General features: G+C 42.0%; 1 protein-coding gene across 16 annotated transcripts in view; it reads right to left on the reverse strand.

Moving 5' to 3' along the window:
• The window catches only part of EPHA7 (EPH receptor A7), a 222,413-nt gene that overhangs the window by 144,791 nt on the left and 59,588 nt on the right, over positions 1-18,034 (reverse strand). The window contains exon 1 of one of the 16 annotated variants that reach the window (XM_053287509.1): positions 562-580. The exons of the other annotated variants lie outside the window; for them this stretch is intronic. The gene's annotated coding sequence lies outside the window, so the exon portion shown is untranslated. Of the gene's footprint in view, positions 1-561; positions 581-18,034 lie in introns of those variants that run through there. 16 annotated transcript variants of the gene reach the window in all.

Raw genomic sequence — 18,034 nt, forward strand, 5'->3', positions numbered from 1 at the left:
TTGTATCCTAAACATACGTGCTGGGACATCAACATTCATTGCCTTTCATATCAAATTTGCTATGCTGTAATAACATGGCATAACAATGCTCATCTTCAGGAGAGCCCTTAAGATCTGTTTGGCCTGGCCTTCCAGGATTTTAAAAATGTTTTTAAACCATACAGGTTTGGCCTGGTTTTCCAGGGTTTTAAAAACTGTTTAAAATGTGTTAATAATGGTTTTAAGTTGTTTTTACAGTTTTTGATTTTAATAGTTAATTTATTTTAGTTTTGTTAATTTTCGTTAATTTTCGCCCTGAGCCATTTTCGGAAGGGTGGTATAGAAATCAATCAATCAATCAATCAATCAACATATATCCTGCCCTCAGTATCAAGTCTCTACCTAATGTCGAAGGCATCCCTAAATGCCTATGGAGTCAAACTTCTAGAACTAGAAATAACTTGATTTCAACACTGACATCAGTTTCATTTGCTTTAGCAACTAGGGATGTCCACGAAGTGTTTTGTGCACATCCAGGGCAGTGAGGTGTGGGCATTTTAAAAGGAAGAAGGAAGGTCTTACCTGCCCCTCCATTACACCTTCACTGCCCCCGAGCAGCACTGTTTGTATTAAGCAGCCGGGCTCATTGGTTGCCCAGCTGCATTTGCTTAGAAACAGGAAGTTCCCTGTTCCCCGCAGAAAATGGCATCTGAGCATTTGTGGTCAGTTCTGATCCCTCAATATGGTGTCCACACATGCTCAGATTCCATTTCCTGCTGGGAACAGGGAACTTCCTGTTTCTAAGCAAATGCAGCTGGGCAAACAGTGAGCCTGGCTTAATACAAACAGCACCGCTCTGGGAAGGTGTGGGAGGCAGAGAAGCTTTAATGGAGGGGCAGGTAAGACCTGCCTTCCTCCCTTTAAAGTGCCTGCTCATCCCTAGCACAAAACAGTTCGGCTGGGGCAGCTTGAAGCGTTTCAGCACCTGGAAACAGAGGTGCTGAAATGCTTCGAGCACATCCCTATTAAGTAGCTCATTTTACATTTGCCAACATGTCTAAGGGACTGCCGAATCTACATGTGCAGAAGATTAAGGTGGGAAAAGAGGGAATGAGAAGTTCAACTTGGAGATCAAAAGAGAAAGTAGATGTGGATATTGAATAGGAAGATGGTGATTAGAACAAGGGGAACCTATAACAATCTGCTGTGGCAAGACGTTTTCTCCACCAACAGAGTGTCATCGCTTTTCCTTGTTCAAATTAATGATGTACTTAAAGCTTGTTGCGTAAATATTAATTTGTTAATTGTTAACAAATTTGTTAACCAACACTAACAAATTGTTAGTGACAAATTTTAGATACATAACAGAAAGAGAGATTCGTATTGCCTAAACAGCAGCTATTCTTTGAATTAGAAACTATATTTTACCACATTATGCAAGACTGAGGTAAAGTACATCTTAGACTATGTACTTTAATAATATTAAAATGAAATAATATTAATTATTTATGAAGAGATGTGTTCTGATATGAGTGCAGTCTGAGTGACAACAACCTAACAGTAGATATGGTCCAGGAAATGCAACACACTCTTATCCAATTGCACATTTGCCATACAGAATCCAGACTGGATCAACAGCACTTACTAAAATGCAGTGTATGGCAGGCTCAAGGGAACCACATGTGAACAGCTCTCTTGGCACTTCCATGTGACAGGACAGATAATTTTGACCTGCTTGAAAATTTAGAGTGCTAAAGCACCCTTGGGTTAGATTAACAGAGGTAAAAATGTCATTTAGGCAACTATTGTATATTCAAAGTCATTTTTTAAAAATGCCTCTGAGAATGTATCCCTTGGGACTAGAGTATGAGATAATCAAACTGCTTGCTTTGTCGCAAAGAAAAATATCACATAAAGAAATTTTACATCTCATGCAGGGGTCTCTCTCATCACACACCTTATCATTTTAACTAGAGTGGCAAAGGATTGAGCTTTGCAAAACATGGGCTCTAACAGTGAGCTATGGTCCTTTCAGATGTGGGACGATAGACTAAAGCACTAGTCATATCATGTTGACTACCTTCCCATATTAAACAAACAAACAAACCTAAGAGCAAGAAACTACCACATCAAGGAAAGTGATTCTCTAGCATTTTCTCTCATCTGTTAGGTTTTTTTTTTTTTTTAACAGTGAATGTTTTACCTACAAGAAAATTCAAAACTGTATGTCTAAACTGCAGCCTCATCTGGTACAGTCAATTCCATCTTTGGATTTTACCATCTTTCTATATACTTTGGTGGGTTAATTCACTACTTTTATGAATTTCAAATACATACTTCCAATTTAGACTCATATCAAGCTCACAGGATGTACATTATGATATTATTAAGGGTAGATCAACATTTCTAAACACATGAATTGTGTCTCTTAGTGTCAGATGGGAATTTATAGAAGCACGATGTAGCACTGAGTCCTGCTCCTTGGAGTAGACAACAAAGTGAGTGCTGATGTAAGGATTTTTGATTTCTCTGTATTTTTACTTTAAGATTCTAATTGAAATTAGGAAGTAATTTCCTAATTACTGAAATATCCAAAACTTCACAATAGTGCTGCAAGTCTTATATCTTGATACTCCATTATTAGTTGTCTGTATAAACTTGCGTTTTGTTCTCTATATAATTACTTATTGTTTTCTTGTTTTCTATATTGCTCAGAAATTTCTTATACATATTTTCTGTCAACTTTGTTATTGAAATATATTTATCTACTTATTAGGTACTTTGTTTTGTGTGTGTGTGTGTGTGTGTGTGTGTGTGTGTGTGTGTGTATATATATATATATATATATATATATATATATATATATAAATGATTAAACAGAACCCTGGGCAGAAATATGCAGTTGAAGAGAGAGGAATGCAGTATGCAGACAGGGGATACCTTCCCTCCTGCCAATGGCAAATTACCCCAGCAGCAAAGGCACAAGAGGTGGGGGCCCTCAGGTGGTAGGGAATCAGATGGGCTAAGTGGCACACAGGTACAATTTGTATCCCAGTCAGCCAACACAAGAGTTGCTTGCCTAGACAGCTTCGGGGGGGGGGGGGTGAACAGGGAGACTGAGGAAATCTGTTCTTGAAGCTTTAATCCCCCTTTCCTTAGAATCTTTTTACCATCAAGAGGCTCTCTTTTGTAGAACCTCAGTGGCTCTCTTTATTCCAATGAACTTAAATATTCTTTCAGTAGGGAAGGAGGGTGGAAAAGACCTCAATGGGAAAAGGAATGTGCATATTCCTTACAGTTATCTCCTCCTTCAAGCAGCACCAAAAGGAGGCTGCTCATCATGTTTGAATCATACTAATGGGAAGGAGAAATCAGTCAACACACTGAAATGTTTCAATGATTAATGAAAGGAGAGCTCAAGTGTGAGAGATTGCTCAACCCTGGCCTGACCTTTCAAGTTTTTAAAACTGTTTAAAATGTTTTAATGTTAATGGTTTTATGCTGTTTTTATTGTTCTGTTTTTAATCAGGTTTTATGTTGTTTTTAAATTGTTCTGTAATGATTTTTTTAAAGGATTGATTTGTGGGTTTCATTTTTATTGTTGTGCACTGCCCAGAGTTGTCTGGATGGGGCGGTATATCAATGTAATAAATAAAAAAAACTCTCTTCCACAAAGAATATCACAAGTACACAGTTGTGTACATACATTAGCTGGTTCCCCATGTACGGCCGTTTGTCATGTTCATTGTAATGGAAGTAACAAACCTCTGGTATCGCTCTGGTATCTCAGGCGGAGGCTATGGCTAGGAGGGCCTTTTATTAGCTTCAATTGATTCAACAGTTTCACCCATTCCTTGAAGAGAATGATTTCAAAACAGTGGTACACCAACAGGTAACCTCTAGGCTTGACTACTGCAGTGTGCTATACATAGGGCTGCCTTTATATGTAGTTTGGAAACTTCAGTTAGTTTAAAATGTGAAAGCCAGATTGGTTTCTGGGGTAACCCAGAGAGACCATATTATGCCTGTTCTTAAACAGTCTAGCTGCCGATAAGTTTCCGGGCAAAATACAAAGTGCTTGTTATTAACTTTAAAGCCCTGAATGGCTTAGCCCCGGGTTACCTTAGAGAACACCCTCTTCTGTATGATCCTCATTGCATGTTAAGGTCATCTGGAAAGGTCTGTCTCCAGCTGCCACCAGTGTGTCTGGTGGAAATGCAGGACCGGGCTTTCTGTGTAGCTGCTCCTGGGTTGTGGAATGCACTCCACAGAAATTTGTAGTTTAAATACATTACCGGCATTTAAGAGAGCCCTTAAGACTTATTGTTTGGTCTGGGGTTCCAGGGTTTTTTAATTGTTTTAACTGCTTTAAACTGTTTGAATTTTATGGTTTTAAGTTTGATTTTAAAATAATATTTCATTTTGGTTTTGTAAACCGCCCAAAGCCGTTGGATGGGGCGGTATAGAAATGAAATAATAAACAAACAAACTGGTAGAGAAGAGAGCATTGTAGCCCTTTGTGCACTGAGTCCACACAGCTGCATTGCCTTTCTTGATTGCTCCCACTTCCTGCCAATTTGGACTAACAGTTGGCACTATCTTTGTTCTATACTGGCTATGCAGTGGGAAAAGAAAGCTGCAATGAAATGCATGCACCAGGTGCACAATACATTTCTGTATCTGCTACTGTGTGAAATAACTTTTTAGACAGATTTGAGAAAACAGAGTTATTTCAATTGGCACTGCCATTAGAGAAGGTTATACTGAAATGCACAGACATTTGCCTGTCAAAGTATTACAGCTTAATAGGTATTGCTTCCTTGATGTTAAGAATAAAATACCATTGGCATGTAATGGCACAATTTCAACTTTACTGTTCTAGGATAGCACAAAGAAAACAAACTGTGGTATAACATGTACCAAATAACTCACAAGAACCAGGACACTGTTGCCCAAGCTCTAGAACTCAATTTGGGCATTCAATTTGAATACTCGAATTATTCATTTGTCCTGAATTCAGCTAATACCCTTTTCAATGCAGGCAGTAGCTAAAATTTCATTTCGTTTCAGCTTAGATCAATGTATATTATTCCATGTCTGTCTTAGTTTTGCAGCCCTTCTAGTCCGCCTGTCATTTTATGATGAGGAAAATTGTCCTCATCTCACCTTTGCAAAGTTACTTATAGGAGTTTGTGTAGACATTTTCTCTTACAAATCTGCAAAGAGCTTAATAGTGATAAAATATAAATAAATTGATATGTAATTGAAACTGGTCTTCTGTTTTCTTTAATCAGCTTATAAAGCATATTAGCACTGATAGATACTGCTATTTATTTATTTAATTAATTATTTTATTTTATTGCTGAAGATGGACATTTCAACTTATTTTGGAAAGTCTTTTCACCACTGCAGTGCTTCAAAATCTGTGTCATACTAAAGCCTATAGTTCTGTAATTCAGCACTGAAAGCACAGCTTGTAGAAACACTACTCCTACTGCTAGTGTTGCTGACCTCATCTTGGATGGACAGATCCGCAATCTTCATTTTAATCCTATTGACAGTGTCTCAGTGGGAATAATTACAACGGACTCAAATTCAAAGCTCCTGTCACTGATATATTACCATTTCCCCTCACAATGAAAATGAACAGAATATAGGGTAGATGGAAACAACATGGTGCAATGATTAAAGATTTGTAAGTATTCTAATGTATTAATCTATTACAATTATTTTGCAACCCGTGCCAATTTGACAAAGAAGAAACAAAGAATGCAAATTTCTGATCAGCTGTGGAATACATAATTTCAGCATATATAAGTTCTCTTTTAAAAGTGCATTGTGGTAGACAGGGAAAGATCCTTCGTTGTTTTAACTATATTGGATATATCACTATAAGAAGATTTTAAAATAAATTCCAGCTTTAATGATATTGGCTGACATCCTGAGTAAATTTACTAGAGGAAGTCTTATGAAATTTAGCAGTCCTTTAGAGTAACTCCTCTTTACTATTAAGGAATTTAGTCTGGCTGGATGTCAGCCACTGTTTTTCTTCTTCTACTGTTTGTACTGACAGATTTTTCACTTTTTCAAATGCCTAATTTCATGTATTTTAATTATGCTTAACTGATGCTTTTGTTTAGGAAAAAGACAAGTAACGAAATAAATAGCACAGTTGTGTGGACATTAAAAAGTCACATTTATGAAATCTGTAATGACAGTAGATATTAAATCAAAGCAGTATATCACTTGAAGTAAAGCACTTGATATAAAATCAAGTTTCAGCACTGAATGGGGAGGACCTATTGTGGGGGGGTGGTCAGGAAGGCTTCCCCCACCCACAAGCCCCCTTTTGCAATACAACTCTCAGTCATGACTATGCTGGACAGTATAACATGTTTTTAGAGTCAAAGATGTCATCTGTTATGTTTTCCATGGCACCCAATATATTGTTGCCATATATATTCAGATTCCAGACTGTGGTATTTTATTTAACTACTATGCAGTGATAAATGCCTAGCTTTAAAATATGTTTACATTATCTTGCAAATGTTTCTTTTAAACTGCAATAGTGTCTAAAGACTATGTGTGCTTCCATCAAAGAGTTATGCTGTATGGTTAGCCAAAGTAAACACAAGACTTTTAATGGTTCTTCAGCAATAGTGTGAATGACATCTCCAAATAGGACTGTCCTCTGGCTGCATACCATCACCAGCTCAATGTTTGTTGTTGCCTGTCAAGAATCTCTTAGACTTGTTATTCCCCTTCACCCAGTAATACCCTGGTTGTCATATATATTCCTAGACATCTCTCAAGAATTGCTTACACTCTACTGTTCACACAAAAATGAAGTGTCCAAACTTAAAAACAAACAAACTTAATTTCAAAAGGATGAATCTAGCAAACCTATCCATTCAGTACTGCAGCCCATTCTTCCACTATACAAATGGATCGCTTCACATTTTACCATCATTTTTGTTTGTTCTGTATTTGTTATATTCGTTATTCTGGCTTTAAGATTCTATACTACTTTGGGCATTTTTCTGGAAACAGAAAGGTCATCTGGAAGCAGCAAGGTAAAAATCCCTATATAAATAAAACTAATAAATGTGACTCTCCTATTGAGATAGGAATCTGTTCTATTTTACTGAATACTCCCCATGTTAGTTGTACATCAAATAGTACATTTGGCTACGGTTATATTCACACCACCAAAAGATGACAAATGGTGTGTATGCTATTCTCTCTTTCCTTAATAGCACTTGGTTCTCATAACTCCATAGCTACAGTTAACCACCAAATCATAGTTTGGCTATTGGGACTGTCTGGCTTGTGCACTCCCTTGTCCCTTCACTCTGAGTGGCAGTTCTCTCCTTCCCTTCTTGATTTTGTGCAAACCATATTTTGCTATTATTCTGAAATCGAGCAAGCTGTGATTTACACAAAACATAGACTGCCTCCAAACCGGAAACTCACTTTAGAATTTAAACCCCGAGACTGAAACTCAGACATAAAACCAAATCAGAGTTGGCCATCATATTCAAACTAGGTATACACAAGATAGGTGTTTAGAGACAGCTATTTCATTCCACCAAATTATCATATGATAGCTCTAATTGTTAAGCAACAAATACAGCTGAGTGAATCAGGCATAAAATACCCTGTTCTGTTATAAACCATTGAAAAAAGGAAGCAATAAGGTAAGATGGTGTTTTAAGAGGCTTTGTCACAGTGCATCTGAATTAGATTTTTAATTTAATTTTGCTCTAGTAATATCTAATGGCAAGCTAGCAAAAATAAATCTAGATGGCTTATGCATAATAATAAGCAGAAGCAGAAAAGTCTATAGGCTTTATAATAAATAATAAAAAACAACTTTATTTGTTATCCACCCCATAACAAGTTGTTCTCTGGGTGGCTCACAATACAACATTAAACATCCAATAAAAACACATAACACACATCAAGTCATAACACATCAAAAAACACAATACAAAACCATTTTAATTTTTTAAAATCAATTTTTAAAAGCCCGAGTGAACAGAAAGGTCTTCACCTGGTATCAGGTGAACAGGAAAGAACAGAGTGATGCTGGCAGGTGAAACTCACTGGAGAGGCTGCACCATAAATAGGGTGTGACCACTGAAAAGGCCCTCTCCCTAGTAGTCAACAGCCTCACCTCATTTGGCAGGGGCACTCGGAGCAGGGACTCCGAAAAAAATCTTAAGGACCGGGTTGGGACATATTGGGCAAGGCGCTCTCTCGGGTAACCCAGTACCAAGCCATTTAGAGCTTTAAAGGTTAAAAACAAGCACGTTGAATTGGGCTCGGAAATGGACTGAAAGCCAGTGCAGCTGACGAAGCACTGGTGTAATATGATCAAAGCGCCCAGTAGCAATTAATAATCTTGCAGCCCTATTTTGTACCAACTGCAGTTTCCAGACCTTTTTCAAAGGCAGCCCCACGTACCGTCATCTAAACAAGAGGTTACCAGAGCATGAGAGCTCTGTGTGGTGTAGTGGTTAGAGTGCTGGACTAGGACCGGGGAGACCCGAGTTCAAATCCCCATTCAGCCATGAAACTAGCTGGGTGACTCTGGGCCAGTCACGTCTCTCTCAGCCTAACCTACTTCACAGGGTTGTTGTGAAAGAGAAACTCAAGTATATAGTACACCGCTCTGGGCTCCTTGGAGGAAGAGCGGGATATAAATGTAAAAATAATAATAATAATAATGAGTAACTGTGGCCAAGCTATCACTATCCAGGTATGGTCTCAGTTGATGTAGCAACCAAAGCCGATAAAAGGTGCTCTGAGCCAGAAATCACTTGAGCCTCTAGCAACAATACTGGATCGATGAGCACTCACAGACTGCAAACCTGGTCCTTTAGGGGATGTGTAACCACATCTATAACAGGATGAACATCATTCACCTGGTAGAGGAACAACCAACCAACAGTACTTGTGTCTTCTTTGGATTAAATCTCAACTTGTTTGCCCCCATCCAGTCTATTACTGCATCTAGGCACTGATTCAGGACAGTCACTGCCTCAATTGAGTCCGATGAAAAAGAGAGATACAACTGAGAGACATCTGGATACTAATGACATCTCAGGTCAAATCTCTAGATCACCTCTCCCAGCGGTTTCATGCAGATGTTAAACAGCATAGGGGAAAAACTAAAAACCTGCAGAACCCCAAAGCACAACTGCCAAGGGGTTGAAAAGTAATCCCTCAGCACCACTTTTTGGAAATAGGCCTTGAGGCAGGAGTGGAACCACTTCCAAGTAGTACCTCTCAAACTGAACTTGGCCAGCCTATTCAAAAGGATACCATGGTCAATGGTATTGAAAGCCACTGAGAGGTCCGAGAAAATTAACAAGGCTGCACTCTCCCTGTCCCTCTTTCTGCACAGGTCATCCCACAGGGTGACCAAAGCAGTTTCTGATACAAAGCGAGGCCTAAAGCCTGACTGAAACGGATCTAGAGATAATCCATTTCCTGCATGAGTGTCTGGAGCTGGTCAGCCACTATATCCTCATGCACCTTGCCCAGGAAGGGAATACTGGCCACAAGCCTATAGTTGTTTACATTATCTGGATCCAGACAAGATTTCTTTAGAAGTGGTCAAATAGCAGCTTTCTTCAACAGAGCTGGAACTACTCCCTCTCTTAATGAGGCAATTAGAACCCACTGGACCCAGCTAGAAACTCCATCCCTACTAGTTTTAATAAGCCACTAAGGGTCAAATATGCACGTGGTCAGCTGAACTCGACTGAACACCTTGTTCACATCCTTGGGCACCAATAGCTGACATCCGGACTAAATTACTTGTCAGAAGTCCCATTGAAATCCACTAGTCCTAACACCTGTGTAGTACTATTACGTAATAGTCTAGATGTCAGTTACCGCTTTAGTTGAAATCCTCATCTGCTTAAAATCTTTGCAGAGGATCCAAGGCTTGGGAAACGATAATGTATGTGACCCTTTTAACATTAAAAAAAAGTCAATGAAAAATTCAGAAATTTTACACGGTATAAGGTTTTTCAGATTGAAGACATCACATCACAAAGATGCATCCATGCTGCAGAGAGCTTACCCACTGTCACAGCACCCACAAGAGCTGCAGGAGGACAAATTTTGCTGGTCTACTCTGCCTCTGAAAGTTCCCCCGTGTCATACGAAAAAATAAGTCATGCACAAACCTCAGAGACATAACTTTGGGAGGTGCATGGCCAGAGGTAGAAACAACTGGCACATTTTTCCCGTCCCCCACTGCATGCATGGGCACTGCAATAGGGGAGCAACAGAGAAGCTCTCTACTAAACGGACCACAATAACATTTTATCACAATTTACCATTTTTTAGAGTGTGTCCACAGTGTTCCATACTGCACTATCTCAGAAATTATTTCAGAGTTGCAACAACTCTGTAAACAGGACAGTATTATTACCACTCATATTGAAAGCTGAAACTTAAAGGCAATAGCTTGTCTAAGGCTATCCAGTAAACTCATAGCTGGGGAGATACTTGAACTAGGGACTTCCCAGCTCACCTTTTTATCCAATATATTACAGCAGTTCTCAAAAAGAGGTATGATGGCTGAGAATCGAGGCCTGGGCAACTTCGCGAAAGGCAGCTATACTAGGCACTAGGTTGGAGTTGAAGAAGTAGATCCAGTGTAGCCTTCTGAACTGAAAGATGGGCTAGAAATTCAATACATACTGTACATACATACATCCTATTTTCTATTATATAACAGCAGTGTTATTGTACTATATTTTAAGGGTATGACGTATATATCAAAACATATTAAGGTATTCATGAATCTCCTTAACAAAATATCAATTGTCTGTGTGTCTGACGATGTATATATAGTCCCTGTTCAAAGGAATTCTGAAATGGAATAACCAGTATGAACATAAAACCTGAACAGGAGGAGGTTCTGTATTGTTGAGGTGAGAGAAATTTTGATAACACTATGACAGGTTTATTTGCTAGAAGTTTTTCTAGGAGGAGATACTCCCAGAATCTCATAACTCTGCAGTTCCAAGTAGTAAAGCAAGAGTCACTGCACTGTGAAATGAAGCTGTCTCTGCTAATTGCACACCCTGATCATCAGAACTATATCTCAGCTGATAGTGTATCAAATCTGCCTGGCTGAACTTGAGGATTTGGCAATGTCACTTTCCACTAAGTATAACACAGAGGGGAGAAGGGGGAGGTGTAGTAAAGCACCCATCTGAAATGATAAAGCACACACAGAGGAAAAGCAGATGACAGATTGTGAAGACAGAACAATCACAGATGGAGTCCAGGTGGAACAGGTCAAATAAGATTTTCAAATTTCGTTTATTTTCATACTTAAACCATACCCTGGTGTGTAAATGTTCAACAATGATCCGATAAGAAAATGTATTTGTAAATGTGTCTGAACAAACAAAACATCTTATTTATACTCAAGAGGGGCTTAGCCATAAATAACAAAGGGATCATATGCATGGTTAAGGAACATAGAAAAATGTTCAAACTCATAACCTTTGCAAGTGATTAAAAAGTAAAACTAATGCAAAACTGTATAGCAAAATAGCTGGAAAAACTCCTGACAATAGAGCATAGTCAGCAGCAATTTACTTTCTCTCTCTCTCTTTCCTGTTATACTGTAGAAAAAAGTCACCTTGTAGTTAGCTACTCCCCCCCCCCTTTTTGGTCCTAAATAGTTTTTTCAGAAAGAAGAAGGAGCAGATATGCCAGTTATTTCTCCATTTCCAATTTTATTTTTCATGCTTGCCCTTTGTATTTATGGCTAAGCCCCTCTTGAGTATAAGATGTTCTGTTTGTTGGTCCCATGAAGACTCATGGCTCCCATTAAGAAAAAGAGCCAAATGCACATCCCCGGGTAGGCCGGACAACCTCCTCAGCTGTGAAAAAGAACCTTTCACGGTAAGACCAACGTTTCTTTTCCCACAGTCCAAGGAGGTCATCCTCCAATAGTATGGGACATACCCAAGCAGATTTAAAAAGGGGTGGGGTGGGGTGGGTAAAAAGGGATTTGACACAGACTACTTGTTGGAGAACAAGAGTGGTTTGAGCATCAAAGAAGAGATCTTATAATGGTTATTGAAGGATGTGATAGAAGACCTTGTGGCTGCTCTGTAGATCTCCAACAGGGGCACATTAGCTGAAAAGGCTGCAGAGGTAGCCACACTGTGAGTGGAATGTGCTGTGATGCCATGGGGCATCGGCAACTTGAGAACCTCATCAGCAAGAGCAATGCAGGATTTAATCCAACTGGACAAGGGAACCTTAGATATTTTAGTGCCGAGACTGGACTAGCAGAAGGACAGGGAGAGACAGAGCGGCAGATGGCCTTGGTTTTAGGAAGGTAGATACGTAAGGCGCGCTGAGAGAGTGCCATATCTGCTCTTTAGGATGCGTTTAAGAGGGACAGAACGATGCAAGCACCAAATCCTATGAACAATGGAATGTGGAATTCACCTTAGGCAAGAAGGTGAGATCCTGCTTCAAGATGACGGCATCAGGCTGAAAAATGCAGAGTTCTTTGTGGACCTAGAGCACTCCGAGTTCAGAGACTCTATGGGCCAAGGTAATCGCCACCAGGAAGAGAACTCTGAAGAAGAGGAAACTGAGGTCTACCTCTGCGAAGGGTTCAAAGGGACTCCTGGCGAGGGCATTAAGTACCTTGTTTAAATTCCAGGATGGTGATCTATGGATAGTGGGGGGAGCTAGATCAGTAGCTCATTTGAGAAAACACCAAAGATGAGGAGGCAGCTGGGAGGAATTTCCTGTAGACAGATGGAGGACTGAAGAAAGAGCTAGAGTTTGTCACTTCAGGGTACTGGGGTGAAGACCCAAGTTGAGGCCAGCTTGAAGAAAGGAGAGAACGGGCTAACATGTTTTCTGTGCACCTACCTAGAAAAGGCCGCCCAGGAGGCCTGGTAGATATGGTTCGTTGATGCCTGCCTAGATGCTAAAATGGTGTCTTGAACTGATCTGGAGTAGCCCTTATGAACTAGGAGTGCACGTTCAACCTCCAGGAGAAGAGTTGGAGCCACTGAGGTTTCGGGTGGAGGATGGGTCCCTGAGTGAGAAGATCCAGCTGTTGGGGCAGATGTCATGGAGGACCGACCAATAATTGTTGGAGGTTGGAGAACCAAGGCCTCCGTGGTCAGGATGTGACGATGAGAATCAGTTCTGCCTTTTCAACATGGAGCTTTTGGACGAGTTTGCCCTGTCACTTCAGCTTGGGGCATGAAGAAGCAAGGAAAATACCAGGGAAGAAGATGGATGTGAGGGGAAGCGAACAAGTCCACTAGGAGAATCCGAAAGCGAAGAGTGATCTGAAGGAAAACTTCTGGATGTAGTGACTATTCTGCCAGGTCTATTGCCAGCTGAGCTAATTTGCTTTGGAGTTTGCTACGCACTGGAGATGTTCTGACACAAAGGATACGAGGTGGTCCTCTGCCCATTTGAACAACATGTCGGTTTCGGTCATGAGGCCTTGAGATTGGGTAGCACCCTGACGATTGCTGTGTGACATGATGGTCATGTTGTTGGTTCATACTAGTACATCCACATGGTGGATGATAGGCAGGAACCAAATAAGAGCCAGGAGTACTGCACACAGTTCCAACCAGTTTATGTTGTGGAGTTTCTCGTGGGGGGTCCAAGTGCACTGAGTATATTGGCCCTCACTATGAGCGCCCCAGCTTAGGAGGCTCTCATTTGTTGTGACCAAGATCTAGTGTGGTTTTGATCAGAGGGAGACCCCGAAGCATGGCAGAATTTAACCACCTGTGCACAGAGAGGGGAACTTTTGGTGGAAGGTGAATTTCCCTTTAAATGCAGGCCATAATGTCCTCCTAGAATGGGAGCAGGAGCCACTGGAGGGGACGGGAGTGCCAGTGTACTCATGGGGTGCATTCCAGCCAGGCTATCATGGACCTTAGCAGCTGGGCCAGGGTCATCAAGTCTGTGGATGGCGTGTGAAGGAGATGATGGATGAGGGTCTACAGTTTCTCCCACCATTCCACAGGTTTGGAGACAGCTGCCTGAGAGGTATTGAATACTGACCCCAGACATTGTAGCAATTGGGATGGAATATGGTGTCTTTTCTGGTGGTTCTGTTAGTCTGCTGAACTGCCTGTTGTGCTTGAAGGGTGGCACCCTGATCAACAGGTCATCCAAGAACATATTAATATGGAGTCCAGCCACCCTGAGGTAGGCAATCATCACCACCATAACCCTCAGGCTGAAGAGAGCCCGAAGGGGAGAGCCCTGTATTGATGATGATGATGATGATGATGATGATGATGATGAATTCGATTTCTATACCACCCTTCCAAAAATGGCTCAGGGCAGTTTACACAGAGAAATAATAAATAAATGTTGTATATAAATGTTGTATAATAAGTAATGTAGGCTGTTGTAGTAGAATCTGAGGAAATGCCAATGAGTTGGCCGGACTGGGATGTGGAGATAAGACTCTTCAAAATCAATAGAGGATAGGAAGTCTTGACACTGCTTCTTTGATAGTGCAGAGAGACTCCATGAGGAACTTCCATTTGTGAATGAAGTGGCTGAGATGCTTCAAGTCTAGAACTGCCCTCCATTGTGGGGATCTGGTGACATGGTCGGGGTGTGTGTGTGTGTGTCTGAAAATCCAAGGCATAGCCTAGGGCTACGGTAGAGAGTACCTAGCAATCTTGCGTGGTGGCTTACCACTATGCGTAGAAGAGGAGAAGCCTACCTCCCACTGGGGGGTAGTCATTATTTACAGGGGGCTGGGAGGAGGAGGGGGAAGGGGCGGGTGGACCAAACTCTGGATGCACCTCCTCCCAGCTGCTGCCACTGGCTGCGCCAAGAGGAGGAGTACGTCTTGCCCCAAACCTGTATGTGAAAAGAGGCAGACCACTCTAAAGAAATTCCTCAAGGGATGAAAAGTCAGACTACTAAATCTAAATGGCCTCCGAAAGTCACTGTGTGTGGGAGGGAGTGCATTCTTTTTGTCCTTGGTCTCAATTAGGTTGGGGTCCAAGGCTTCGCTGAATAGGCAGACACCAGGAAAAGGGGTGGACAGGTTACGCCTGGACCTGGAGTCTATGTTCCAGTGCTTTAGCCAGTGGAAACATCATACTAATACCCCTGAGGCCATAGCCCAGGCTGCATACTAAATACAGTCCAGGCTGGAATCAAACATAAGGGCTGTGGCTTTGACCAACTTATTAAGGCCCTGCCAGAGTTTGGCACTGTCAGTATCACTTAGGACTAACTTGTCTAGAACTGGTCAGAGATAGTAACATGAGCCCTAGGAGAATTAGCATGAGCCTCTGTCAGAACCACCACCGAGATAGGAGGGAACGGTCTGGCACGAGGTAGAGGGTTAGATGGAGGTTGGGAAGTAGTGAGAGCAGGATGCTTAGGGGAAGCGGCCCTCTCAGAGGATGACAAGAATAGAGATCGATCCCTCCTTTTTCTGTGTGTGGCCTTGGGACAAGGTTATTTTTTTACATTTTACATTTACATCCCGCTCTTCCTGCAAGGAGCCCAGATCAGTGTACTACATACTTGAGTTACTTTTTCACAACAACCCTGTGAAGTAGTTTAGGCTGAGAGAGAAGTGACTGGCCCAGAGTCACCCAGCTAGTATCATGGCTGAATGGGGATTTGAACTTGGGTCTCCCCAGTCCTAGTCCAGCACTCTAACCACTACACCACGCTGGCTCTCCAAAAGGTTGAAAATGGCCCCTTTCATTAGGAGGAATCGGCTGTTGCAACAGGCTAGAGGCTGGGGAGGATGTGATCTGGAGTGCTGGAGTGATGCCGGTTAGCCCTGGGCATAAGAGGGAGAGAGGGGAAAGCAGGGGGGCAGGGAAAGAGGAAGAGGTAAGAGTTAGAAGGTGGCATAAGATGTGCTTTGATAATGAGTTTGCTGGTCAATGACCGAATAAACTTAACTTTGATAATGAAAGTGCACTGCCGCATTATAAATTCCCCCAACCAAGCAACAATCTCTGGTGGTAATGGGTCCACATCAGGAATGGGAGAAGCACCCGCATCTAAAGGTCCCTTAGGTGGAAAGCTCAGCCCTGCTGGTTCCGTGGGAAGCATGGGCTGCATTGGTAAAGGAGGCACCAGACGTAGAGTTGAAGGGTGCTCTGCAGGAGGTTTATCAACCGGCGAGGCTGGGAGGGTAGGAGGCAGAGTAGTTCAAGGGGGTGGGAAGAGTCCGCCGGGATTGCAGGCTGCTCACCTTCCAAGGGAGGCTCCGAGACAGGAATGGGCGGCTCAGCAGGAACAGGCTCTGTTGTAGGAGCCGAAAGCACAATCACCTCTTCAGGCGGGAGAGTGTAGGGATCAGTGGCTGCTGAGGTATATAGCTCCAAGGGCTGAGCAGCAGCATCTTCCACGGGAAGTGGCAAGCGGAGAGGAAGATGCTCCTTGCAAACCAGTTGCAGCAGCAGCCTTTCACTCAGGCTAACGCCAGGAGCTGGCACCGTGTGTTTCTTTAAAGACAGCACACTTAGTTCTTTTATGACCTCCAGGTGCCTGGACTTTTACTTTTTGTGAACCTTTTTTGAGGCCTCCACAGCTTTGCTGTGGGCTATCAAGGGAGGTGAGTCATGCTCCTGAACAGGCAAGGCAGAGTGGGGACGTTTGCCACTAGAGGGAGGGTCTCAGTGATGAGATCTGCCTCTGGATTATGACTGCAGCCCTTCGTAAAGAGAGGCCTCTAAGGGGGCTCCAGAATGAGAACACTACATCATGCAGCAGAGGACACAAGCTCAAGGCAAAAATGAAAGTAAAAGACGCCAATCGGGCAGAATGGGAATGAAAAAGTAAATTTCAAGTTTTTAGAGAATATTTTTACTTCCTTCCCACCCTGGCACAATGCTAAGATAGAGGAGGCAGAAGAATAATTTTTTAGGAAAAAGCTAGCCAGTAAAACAGAGATTTAGCACAGGAAAAAGAGAGCTACATCACAGACCTGTTTACCGGAGCAACACAGGGCAGGAACTAGGGTTTTGCCACCTCCCAGGCAGGACGCTAGCCATTCCTTCAGTTCTAAAATGGGTCCTGTCTTCAGAGCATGCTTGGTGCACAACCCATACTATTGGAGGACGACCTCCTCAGGCTGTGGAAAAGAGTGAGTTGTTCTTTCCTTGTAAAATGATACTGCAGTTAACAAGTGTGGTTTTTCAAACTCTTGAGTTGAACTAAAAGATTTGGTTAGATAAAGCAAAATATCCCAACATGAATAGACAATTTGGAAAGAAATGATATGTGTATGCAGTGTTATCTCAAGGACATGATTAGCTTCAGGGAATGAAAATGGGTATGGAGGACCATGCATTATTGGTCTAATTTATGTTAATAAGACATTGCAAAAGCAAGGTATGGCCAAATCATCATAAAGCCCAATCACACATCCAAAAAGCCTGTACAACCTGAGCTGAACCTAGATGAATACAGCCCACCACCCATATCCTGGGCGCCCTACCTGGCAGCTGACAACCCACATTTCCTTGGAATTTCAGGAAACAAACACAGGATGTTTAGCAAACACCTGAAGAATGCTTGATAAACCTCCTTGTTTATCAAACTATTTAGCTGATGGGTTGTGTTTGGCAAGACTGAGACTAGATATTAGCTCATGAGTGTACTACCATTTTGATGAACTGCTCAATCTTAGACCCAGAAAGTTAAGCTGCTTTTTAAAGTCCATCAGAAAAGCATGGCCAAAATATTTTCAATAAAAATTAAATGAATATATTTCACAATGTTTCATCAGAATAACATATTACTAGGGATGTGCACGAACCAGTTCGCAGGCCAAGTTGGAGGCCTGTGAACTGGTTCGCTGGTCCTGCAGTCCAACGAACTGTTGGCGGGGGTGTGTGTGTTCCTTTAAGGGCAGGGGGGGTTGTACTCACACCTCTCCGGCACTGCTTTACCCCCTCCGGCACTGTTGTTTTCAGCAAAATCTTTGGGGCAGCAGCGGCCCTCCCTGCCACCCTGCCCCCTTGTTGGTGCCCAAATG

This window comes from Hemicordylus capensis, chromosome 1 (assembly GCF_027244095.1).
Source record: "Hemicordylus capensis ecotype Gifberg chromosome 1, rHemCap1.1.pri, whole genome shotgun sequence".
NCBI lineage: Eukaryota > Metazoa > Chordata > Lepidosauria > Squamata > Cordylidae > Hemicordylus > Hemicordylus capensis.